Source organism: Cupressus sempervirens, chromosome 5 (genome assembly GCF_028749045.1).
Source record: "Cupressus sempervirens isolate cs-2001-9-10 chromosome 5, ASM2874904v1, whole genome shotgun sequence".
Lineage (NCBI taxonomy): Eukaryota > Viridiplantae > Streptophyta > Pinopsida > Cupressales > Cupressaceae > Cupressus > Cupressus sempervirens.
In genome coordinates this window covers 286,770,786-286,783,403 of record NC_143122.1, presented here as the reverse complement: position 1 = coordinate 286,783,403, position 12,618 = coordinate 286,770,786, and positions in this window count along the sequence as shown.

Sequence of the window (12,618 nt, the reverse complement as noted above, 5' to 3'; positions counted from 1 at the left end):
TTGAAATACGACTAAAAAATGATAAGAAATTTTTTTCTTGAAAAAATAAAAATAAAAATAAAAATAGAAGCTTAATAATTAAATTTTTTAAAAATGTTTTGAAAATTAGAAAGTCTAAACATGAAACATTTTCAATTTGTAAGAACTTGTAATAGATTTTTTTCCTAAAGTATCTCTAGTTACATTTTATGAAGTTCAATCTCTTTGCCTACCCTTAAAAAAATAGGCTCATAATGGCCAATTATTGGATTAATATCATTGAAAAAGATAGATATCACACAATGAGAAGCATCTTTGTTAAAATTTAGATATGGCTTCTTTTTTGTTGAAGACCAAATGTATATTAAGATATTTAACCAACATTCTAGCCATCATATGTGTACCATCTTAAAATGGATGAACTTGCTTGTTAAGATTGTTGAGCTCCCTCCTCTTCATGAATCCCTCTTTGGACCATGGATATTCTCATGCTAGCTTTTCTTTTCCTCCTTTCCTCTTCTTTCTTCCATATTTCTACCTTATCTCTCTAGCATCTACCTTGGCTCTCTATGGAACCCGAGACCTATCCTCATGGACTAGGTTGACTAAGGTTGACCTAGTCTAGACTAGGTTGACATAGGTTTACCTAGTCCTAGAATAGGTTGACCTAGTCCCTAACAATTTTTTTAATCTCGGGGCCCGAAATTCCTCGAGGGTTTAATTAGTTTATAATTGTTATCTAGCCATTTTGTATTATTTTCCTATCCAAAAAACATATATAAGGAGACTTAGAGGCTTCATTTTCATATCTCACTCACTCATTCATTCATTTATCCAAAATCTTCTCTTTAGTGAATATTTTCAACCTTTTAGATTCAAGGAGTTCAAGTATTCAAGGATTTTTCAAGAATTCAAGCAAGTGGATTTTATCTAGCATTGAATAATCCTTTGTGAGCATTTCCTCTTCAAGATCTATCTTATTGTTGGGCATTAAGTAAGGAGATCCACATTGAAGCATTCATCCTCTTCGTTGATGCATATCCATATCCATGGCATCATGACGAAGTTATGATAGGTCCATTGCAAAGTGTGGAGATATCCTACATTCCTAATTCAAGATCTACATTTCATACACATGGCAAAGGTGAATCCTAATAGTTTTTTTGTTCTTTATACTCATTTATATTTACATTTTTCATTTACAATTAATTCCTTAACCTAGAGTTTGATCAAGGAAAGCTCTCATCGAACCCTAATCTCTAAACTTTCATTCATGTGTTGATTTGTAGTTTGGGAGTGAAAAGAATTATATATCTGGAACCTACAATTTACAAGATTTCTAGAGTCTTTAGTTTCAGAGCCATGAACTACATCAACATGGTTGTAGGATGCCCTTCCATGTTGACCTCGTTCTTTAGTCTCAAATTCTAGGGAGATTTCTACATTTTGTTTATTTCGACATTTCACTCCACAATTTGTGGATGGAATTTTAGAAAAGAATTAGATGAAAAATTTATTGAGCATAAAAACATCTTTTTTTACATATTTTAAGGTGAGTATTTTAAATTTCATTTCATTTCATATCTTTACCCTAGATCTACATCTTAATTGGAATGCTTATATTCACATAACATCTAGATTTACATTTTCTAAGCAATTAGTTCAATTTCACATTCACATTATCCCATAAAGGGCATAAGAGAGTGTATTTGTTGGTATTTAATTCCTCTTTACAACCTTGATTTAGTATTAGTACTCTTCTTCCTTTGGGTCCTATCTAATCTAATTTAGATCGTACATGTAATCATACTTGGAAATTCCCCTCTTTCCCTCAAGCACATATTTGAATGACTCAATGCCCTATAAAGTGGAGGCCTACATCCTATTAAAGTGCTTCCATTTAACCACTAAGCATTTTGGTAAACCCAACATGAATCCTTTATCTTTTTGGTGTTGGATTATTTTGCATAGCTTTTCCTCTTATATTAGATGTTCTTTACTTTGGTTAGATCTCAATAGGTTTTTTTTAATAATTAATTTAATTTAATTTTTTATTAAGATAGTTAAACAACCAATACACCATTGAAAGTCTAGATAACATTTGTAGGAAACTACAATTTGAACAATTGCTATATTCTAATTAATGTCAAATCTACTAATGAGAGATGTTTCTATTTGATCTAAATGTCAAATCTATTTATTGATGAAGAGGATTTGAGAAGTTGCTCATAAGAAAAACACCTAGAGGAAAGATTAAGTTATGAAAATGAAGCCACAATGGACATTTGATTAGTTACACTTTGATAAGACAAAGTGATTGATTATATCATGTTGATGTTCAAGTCTTGACAATACAAGTCAAGATATATCACTTATGTAAAGCTTGACCGAGCAATAGAGCAAAAGATTAAGGAATGTTGAGTGATGCTAGTGTCAACTGAGCCACAATTAGTGCTGAGTGAATTTAGTCTTGATGAAGCATCAATATCAAGCAAGAAAACAAGTTAATACTAAGCTAGAATTTTTTTTGTGATAGAGCATTTCAATGATGACCAAGTGTTAGAACTTACTATTGTTCGAGTGACAAAATTTTGAATGTGTATGAGGAATTATGATTTCTAGTTGACTCAGTTGATTTCTTAGGATATGGAAAGTGAGTTGAAGACAAGATTGATGAGTTTGATCATTTAATTCAAGGAGAGGATTAAGTATCATACCTAATGAATGAATTCAATGAGAATTTTGTCAAAAAGAAAGAAGATGAACAGATATAATGAATATGATGGATCAGATCATAAACCCTAAGATCTACAGTGATTGTGAACATGGAAAAGGACCAGAATTACCTATTTAAGGAGGTACAAAGATGAACTTTAGGAGTATGTATAGGAAGGGATCATAAGAGCATGAATGATATATAAGATGATAAGAACATAGAAAAGAATCTACATGTGTTTCTAATAATAGGGAACAAAGATGCTAAAGTTGATAAGTGAATCTAAGTGTAAGGCTTAAGTTTGTTGTGAAGAGAGGGATGATTTCTTGAAGGGTTTCCAAGAAAATTAAAGACAAAGGTGGCAAGGAAGGCATGTCAAAGAATCAACACATGAACTAAACAGAGGTCCAAAAACTGCAAAAGTGATTTGTAATCATACAGATCAAGCCCTACTATCTTTTTTTTCTAATCATTGTAAATAGTTTGTATTGAATTCCTTTTAATCAAAGGTTGACCTAAAAAAAATTCAAGAGTTAATAGTCTATGTAAATCCTTTAGCAAGCTTCGATTCTAATGGAATGATCAAAGTCCTCTAACAAAGCCACTCCTAACAGGGCGATTAACTCTCTAGCCAAGTCACATTTAATGGTGTGTATTTTAACTTTTAATAGGGTTGTCTCTTAACAAGGTTCATTTCAAAAGAGTGAAAAAGTGGTGACATGCTGCTAGTGGTTTTTTCCCAAATTGGGTTTCCATGTTAAATCCTAGTGTCAAACTTGTGTTGAATTTTTTATGGTGTTTTACATTTACATGTTTACATTCAACAAAGTCTTTTATCTTAGGGGAGTGAACTAATAGTAATTTTTTTATCTATCAATATATAGTAGAGACTAAGCTATAGCAAGAAAAGAACATATATTTTTTATTGTTTGATTGTTCAAATGGTACTTATGGACCTTGAGTTATTGATTCACCCCACCCTCTCAATTAGTCTAAAAATTCTAACAACATTAAGTAACAACCAACCTCCATAAATATAAAAACTTACAAAATTGGGGGAGATGGTCTATATGGAAAGTAATTTAACATCTACCATTAGTCATCTATATCTAGCATGAGTATTTTTATAGTGTATTCTAGGGAACATTACACAACACAAAAAACTTCATAATGAGCTACAATATTAATGAACTTTGTTCCAAATATGTGTTGGTCAGTATGTGTTAGGAAACTTGAAACAATTGCATCATATATTACACTACTTGGGCTATTCCTTGCAAAAGAAGTGTCCTCTTCCTAATGACTAGATTCTCCCCTTCTATCATTTGAGTTCAAGTGATACTGCTCCATTAGGCTGGTGAGATAAACAATTTATGCTTGTGTAAGAAAACTTTGATAGTTATCAATGTATTTGGAAGCTTTCACTTCATCTTTGTGTATCAATAGGGTCCCTTCATATACCATCTTCATGAAATTGCTCTTGGGGATATCCAATCAAATAGAAATCTATGAAATTATGTTAAAATGTATCAAATTAATATTAAACTCAATAGGATATCTTCTAACTTTCTAAACTAACACTTTATTCTTATCTTTCCAGTGAAGCCATAAGACTTCACCCATTAGCACAAACAAAAATCTATTTTTGAAAAAAGTCAAGGGACTTAATATAACTAGCAAGAATCTCACTCCAAGACAACCTAGATTTCTTATTCCACTCAATAGGTAAACCAAGAAAAATGGACCAAACCTTTTTAGCATAAAAGCAATCAAAAAATAGGTGCTCAAAATATTTAGGCTTATTACACATATCACAAATAAAAGGGTCCATATTAATGGACGATGACACAAAACCAATAAAAATCTTTTTAATAAGAACAAGAAATCTAAAATGCACTTTCTTTTTCTCACAAGGACCTTTCCAAAAGTAATCAAAGAAAAAATGCTAGTTTGAAAAGGGGCATTCAAACCACCAACATTGGGTCACCCATGTGAGCACATATTGGTCATCCTTACATATGCAATTCATAAATTTGTCTTGTAGAAGCATCTTTAAGAGAAGTACCATCAAACCATCTTACAAACCTACCATATTCATCATTGTTCATAGTTTTTTTACTAACTTCTCTTTATTGATCACCTTGGAAAGAAGATTATATGTTTTCTTTTGGGATTTAGTTATACCAAATTTGGTGGAGATCTCATCGCATGACCCTAGATTATTATTAAAAACCATATCATTAATAATAAAAAATGCCTCTTTTATTCTAGTGCTTAGTGTTGCGGTTTCACAACGCATGCCCCATTTCTCCTAGAAATGGGGATCCTATAGTAAATTTTTTTTTTTCCTAGACCCCTAGTTTGGGGCCTACATCTTTTTTGGAACTCTTCCTGAGTCTGGATCAAGTCATAGTCTTTGATTGGAGAAGTACAGGGTGTCAAGACTATTAAAAAAATTGGAATATTTAAAGTGTTTTAGGGTGCATAAATGTGCACTTGCGCACTAGCACACACATACACCTATCCAAGGTGCGTAGGTGCACTAAATGTGCAAGTACACACTTATCTCCCTTCGGAGATGCACACTTGTGCACATGTTATAGTCTCTGATTGGACAAGTATAGGGTCTAAGAACTATGAAAATATTGGAATATTTTAAGTGTTTTAGGGTGCATAAATGTGCACTTGCGCACTAGCACACATGCACACCTATCCAAAGTGCACAATTGCATTGAACATGCAAGCCCACACTTATCTCCCTTTGGAGATGCACCCAAAATTGAAACATCTAAGGAAAGGTGCACATGTGCACACATGTGCACCTTTCAAAGGAGACTTAAAACCAATATAAGGATGTGCACATGCGCACCCCATAAAGGTGCGCAAGTGTACATTCATTTTTGAACATTTAAAAGCTAAGTCCCCTCCCCCAAATAACACTTACACTAAGCACATGTCTACAGTTGTGCACATATGCATGTGTGCACCTCACCCAGGTGCCCAGGTGCACAACTCCACCAAAAAACCCTTGATATGCCTTTTTAGCGGATGTAGCATACCTCTGACGGTGTCTTGGGTGAATAATTTTGCATATTAGGGGTAAAAGGGGTATTAACTTGGTTTTTTATTATTTTGAAGCATTTGGGCTAGGTTTTTGGTCAGTTAGGGTTTGTTTTGGGTTAGATTTTCAACTCTCTAGACTAATGTTTGCTTCTTTGTGTAGATAAAAAATGCATCCTTGACTTATTAGGGCCATAAATTTTGACCTAAAGCTTAGAATTCAAAACCCTTTACACCATTAGAAAGAAGAACTAAATATCTAATTTTAGTCCCTAAAATAGTGAGCCTTCAGCTACCCAGTTTTAGGGACTAATGAAATTTTCAACTTGAAATTTTGAGCATAAGACCTCCAAAAAATCCAATAAAAAATGCCTAGAAAATCTTGTTAAAAATATGAAAGAGTTTCAAACATTTTATCATTCTAGATAATCTGGATCACCTAGTCTCTGACCAGGAAGGATCAGGTAGTTAGAGAGAAAAACAATTAAGGAATGGACTTCACAATGCATGAAGATGTGCATAACAAAAAGGTGTGGCACATAATGCACATGTGCATAGATTATCATAGCATCTTCATGTTCAACAACAATAGAGATCTCACCTAAGCTAGTAACCTTCACCTTTAAGGGAGTCACACATTAGTTTTGATTCATGAATTTGCACTGATGATCAAAGATACAGAGGTTGGACACATAAACTAGAACAAATTCCTCATCTTATACAACTGTTAACAACAAGATTCAACATAGGTGCCTTGGGATTTCAGATAAAAGAAGTAGAAGGAGTTCAAATCTATGAAAATGTGTGGCTATAAAGAGGGTATAAATAATCAAAGGGGTAAAATAAGTACACAAGAGTGCTCCCAGATCTCGTTTGAGAAAGATCTAGAAACCATTTTCAAAATAGAGAACTTTGATTTTTTGGTGAATTAAGGACCTTGCACAAATTTCATGTACGTGTGCAAGGTGTGTAGGTGTGTAGCTCCAAAGGTGCACTACTCCAAAGGTGCACCATAAATTTTGAAGAAGTTAGAGGTGTACTGACAGTTAACTGCCAGTTCCAAATTTAGAGCTTTCCATGCATCAGAAATTCATTCTGATGATAGTTTAACTCCTAGAAACATTCAAAAAAGGCCAAGCTTCCATTTTTAGAGCTTCCAGTGACTCTAAGACCCTCTTGTAGCTTCTTTCTTCTTATCTAATGTTTATTATTTTGTTTTAAGACATGTGAAGGCTCATCTACCCATTAATTGATATAAACAAAGGTGGAGTCCTACTTAGCACCATTTAGAGAGTCAATTTGTATATAATTAGCTTTGTTTTATTAGTTTTTAAGAATATGTTTGCATTAAGAGATCTCTCATTCTCAAGACAAATTAAGGAGATGATTTCTTATAAATTTAGGAATGTAACATGTATTCTATGCCATTATTTTGATGCAATAATATATACTATTGGTGCTCTCATTCTAAGTGTAGTGATTCTTGCTAGATTGTGTCATATTTTGTGGATGTATGTTCATGGAGTGTAATGGAGCCAATGGTTTTTTTTTATTATTTTGATTGAATGAACTTTTTATTTTGGTGTTTGCTGCATGTTTACAAATTTAGCTGACGTACATAGTTGGAGAAGAGATCACCTACTATTCATACATAGCTTTTTGTCTCGCATGAGCGCACTTTTTGTGGCATTGAAATCTAATGAGAAGTGAAACATCTTATGGTTACTAAATTCTCATCGATGATTGCATTAGTGGAATTAAGGAAACACTGCTCTGATTTTTTATTGGTTAACTACCGATCTTTTCGATGATTTAACTCGCAAACATGTTGTTACAGTGGTTTATGTCCATTAGGAATTTATTTTTCATGTTATTTTCTTTCATCTCTTGTTACCTTATCTTTTTTATTTACTTTTCTAATCCATGGTTAAATTAGGAATTAATATAGTTGCATTGTTAGATTGTATTCATTAAAAAATAGAAAATACCAAAAACATATCTCCTTTTCTAGTGAATTTTGAAACAACAAGAAGATTGAAAATCTTATCCAAAATTGGTCAGAACTAACAAAGGCTTCCCCGTGAACAAACACATTTATCTTCAATTGAGCAGATTCCAGTAGGTCGCAAGATTTTTTGAAACCTTGGAGTTGATCCTAGATATGTCCACTCTAAATCACTAAAATCTAATTATAGATTTGAAAAGTAGATGAAAAATAATGCACTTTCAAAAAAAATTGTAGATGAAAATGTTACCAAATGTGCCCAAATAGAGTCTTGAAAGTTGCAAAAAATGGGATTTGTGATTTTCAAAAAAATTCAAAGACAGAGATCCAAAATTACATGCACTACTATGTAGATTGTGAAATTCCAGCCCAAAACTAAAAAATCACTCAGAACAAGGAGTCTATATGAGGGAGATATCATTGTTTGAAAATCACCTCTGAAATTGTTTTTTTTGAGTCACCATCACTGCACCTTCAAAAATTAAATGGCTGTAGATTTGGCCTTAGATGTCCAATTTTGATGAAATAAAATTAGATTTAGGGTTTTTGGACCTCCTCTACATGATGCCAACCTCTAGTTTGCACCAACAAGCTCGAATTTTCACCTGCAATAGAAGGTCACAAAATGTGAATCCCAAAATCTCCTCCAAAATGTGATGTCCAAATTGCCAAATGTTGCACCAACAATGAGTTAAGCCAAGATTTCACTTCTTGACAAGTGTTCTTCACACCATGAGAGCTCTAACACCATGTTAGAGTTTTAGGTGACTCTATAACACCCCCAGGATCAAATGAAAGACCAATATAACTTCCACAAGAGAATGGCAAGAAAATTGCATGAAGATGCAAGAATGCTATTATTGATAATGGACTTGATTCACATCCAATGGATTAATTTTAAAATGTACATAATAGGTCTACTTATATAGGAGAGGCAATAAGAGATAATGATAAGGAGAAGATAAGCTACCAGCCACACAAGGTGGAATCACATGTCCACCAAAGGTGGATCATCCTCTATTATGAAATGAAGTATGTGTGATGATGAGGATGATAATGTGATAAGTACATTAAATGTGGAATGAGATAACAACTATGACCACTAGAGTGGAATTCTCCTACATCATGTGTTTAATTGAGGTGCAAACTCCCAAGTGTCCCAATCACAAACTACTATGCAATGCATTATCCTAAGTAAGCTTAAGTAAGTATAATTAGTGAATATTTAATTACACCAACACTAAGAAGTGCTTTCATCTTTGACTACATTTGTCAGTAATGTAGTCTAGTTAAGTTGGATCATCATTTCATAGTGCTTAGATGATCCTAGATTACCCCATTCATTTAACTTATGACTTATTCATAATCCTAGATTACCTAATTCATATTCTTTATTTAAATTATCACTTATTCATAATCCTAGATTACCTGATTCATTGAGGAACCCTATATCTATGAGGATTTCAATACTTGTGTACAGGTATGGCTTTCTATACTTTTTATTCATGATAGATCACAATTACTCTCAAAATGGATCTCAGTTAAAACCATAGGGTATGAGGAAAGTGCAAAAATATTTAATTTGTTTTTTCAGTTGAACCATAGAGGGAAGTAGAGAGACACAAATTCTTGGCTTAACCATGGTATTGAGCAAAAACTTAATGCATCACTTTCATTGAGATTTGTGCCCATGATCATCTAAGGAAGAACATTCTCACTAAGCATATTGCCATAGAGTTCATCTGCTATACACCTTTCACATTCCTCAACTTTGTAATCATCAAAAACATCTTCTTGGTACCATATTAGCAATATATTTCATTTTGATTTCTAAAATAGATTTTGCACAACTAAAATTTAATGTATATGAAAACCTTAGGAGGCATATGCACATGAAACATCAAACATCTATTACAATGAAGCTTAGTTGTCATGCCTTTGCAAGTTTGCGGAGACAACGATTTACCTATTGAGTGGATGTTGTTAGAAAGTAAATGCAGGTATGATTTTATTTGGTTCTTCATGTAAAGAATTTGGATTGTTTGACATCAAAATTGATGAATAAGTCTTTTTAGATTTTAAATCTATAATAATGATGTTCATTGCAAGACACAAAGTGTATATCCTTTGTGAATCATATCATTTCCACTATTTGCTAGGTCATGCTTAGGTACAAAGAATGCCAGTTAGTTAAGGCCATACAACTTCTCTTTAGTTAGTAGAACCTTAGATAAATGGAATGTTGAAAGAGTTGGCTATCATTATTTGAGCACAAGGATGGAGACATATGTTTGGAAGTTTGAGCATCAACTACTTTAATGAAGGTAATGTTGACATTTCAGTCAAGTTTTTTATTAGTGACACATACTTATTTAGACAAATAGTTTCTAACAAGCTTATTGTATAGTTAATAGTATTAACCAAGTATTTCAGACTCTACTAAGTTCTACAGTTGCTACTGAGTTCAAGGAACAATATTCAGTTTACGTTGAGCTATTTCTACCATATTGGTGATCATTAGTATAAATCAAGATTCTTAGTGTTTACCAAGTCACTCAGTCCAAACTGAGGTTTGTAGTGGTTACCGAGTTCACAAATTTAGTGATGTGAATCCAGTGTTGATTGAGCCACTTAGTGTTAACCAAGTTATTCATTTTATACTGAGCTCGTAGTGATAGCATTGGTAGAGCTATGTAGTGTGAAACAAGTGATTTAGTTTATATGCTAAGTTTCATAGTATTCACTAAGTCACCAGTGCAGACTAAGTTCAAACTACTTGGAAGTGATCATACTAGACATTTTTGATGATTGAAAGAAAAAATTTGATAAAAAGAGAAAAATCAATGTCATTCGTTACCGATAATTTTTGAGAGCTATTTGTGTAGAGATATTTTAGTGCATTTGAGTGATCTAGACAAATTACTATTGAAGATTTTCGTGTTCTCTCCAAACCCCACCAAGAAAATGGCATCCTCTAGCAGCAAGGCTAAGAAAGGGTTAGAGATGTTAGTTTGTGGCATGGAATAGAAAGTACCAGATTTCAAGCTCAATTTAGTAGTTGCAAAAACCCTAGATCCAACTGGAGCACAATCACAAATTCCATCCAAGGTATTGCCGATTAATGATATCTACAAGCATTCTTGATGTTTAATTCAAGATATAGGAACTCTAGAAATGGATGAATCTTTGAAAGAATTGTGTGTGAATGGTGTGTTAAAACTAGAGCATCAACACCTTGAAGCGAAGGGTTTGACTCACATTCCTCACATGCCACGAGACTTTCAAATTACATAGATGAGAGTTATCCCCAACCATGTGCATAATGGGTAGTTGTGGTTGGAACAACTTATTGTGATAACAAAGAAAATGATCCATAGGATCACAGGTTTCCCAATGTTAACAAAGGAAAAAACAACTAAAACCCTAAGTCAGGTTGAGCTAGAAAAGAAAACCCTTACCGAGTAGGATGGAAGGGGAATGAAAATCAGCTATGTCACAAATATGGAATTAAAATTTGGGATACATGTCATTACACATAAGATATATTGCTTGAGCGGACTCAATAATGTATCATGTGAAGTTGTGGATCTCATGTACGAAGTGGTCAGGAATAACATGTCCTTCAACCTTGCCAAGTTGATGTTGAATTAGTTCAACAAAAACATGTAGAGCATATAATAACTTTCAAAGAACAATACTTTTAAGTTTGATTCACTCTTGACTTGTCTATTTTTCTTTGTACAAAGTTCTTCCCATCAAAAGGTATAGTTGTGTGGAGAAATGATGTACCTGTTCTCTACCAAATAAATAAATAAATATCTAAAATGTGAGAAAACTATGGTAGTATCATGGATAACTATTTTGATTCATATAAGGACAAGATGAATAATAGATTCAAAATTCCTAAGAAACTAGTAGAAGACTACAAAGATGATTATTTTTTCATGGTTGATTATGATAAAGTGTATATAAAAGCAGTTAGACCAAGAACTGTATGGATCAAGCCTCTAGGTTATGAGGTGAATATAGATGAAACTAGAGATGTTATTGAAGCACTATTAAATGAGCATGTTGATCCAAAAGCTGCATATTTTGGCACTTATGATGAAGTAAAAGCAAGACTTGAACTTGAAATAAAAATCCCTCAAGCAGTCAACAAAAGAAAGAAGAGAATAGAAAAATTGAAACAATCTAGCAGCCCTCTTTTGTTGGAAAAAGGAAAAGGATATGACATTGAGGAAGATGATGTAGAAGATGAAGATAAGTAAGAAGAGAAAGAGCCTATAAAGAAGAAAGGTAAGGTTATTATAACCAAAATTACCAAGATATCTACTATAGTGTCCTCAAGGAGGGCATCCACAAGGAGGAGATGTAATCTTTAAGTGCCCCCCAGCCTCATTCCAAGAAAAGTTGAAGGAAATTGACTTTGCAGCCAGTATGGAAAATTTCAAATCACTAAGGTATGAGATAAGAACAACAGAGGAGTAGAAGAAAATTGAAGACATGGTTATGTTGAAGATGGGAAAATAGAAATATTCTCTAGATCAACTTACTCAGGAGATTCTAAGCGATTTAATGGAGAAAGTGAAGCCAAGATGGGAACATGATTTGAAAATTGCAAAAGAAATATATGAGCAGACCCTAAGGTAGCTCATGCCAAGCTTGAATGACAAGGAAGTGATAGAATCTATCAAGAAAAATAAAGAAAAACTTACCTTGAAGTTTAACACTTGTCTGATATTGATAAATGACATTGAACATATGGTAAGAAATGCAAATAACACATGGAAAAACATTTTCAATCTTCATAAGAAAATTGATTTTTTGGTTCATGTTAGTGATAAGGGTGATGATGATA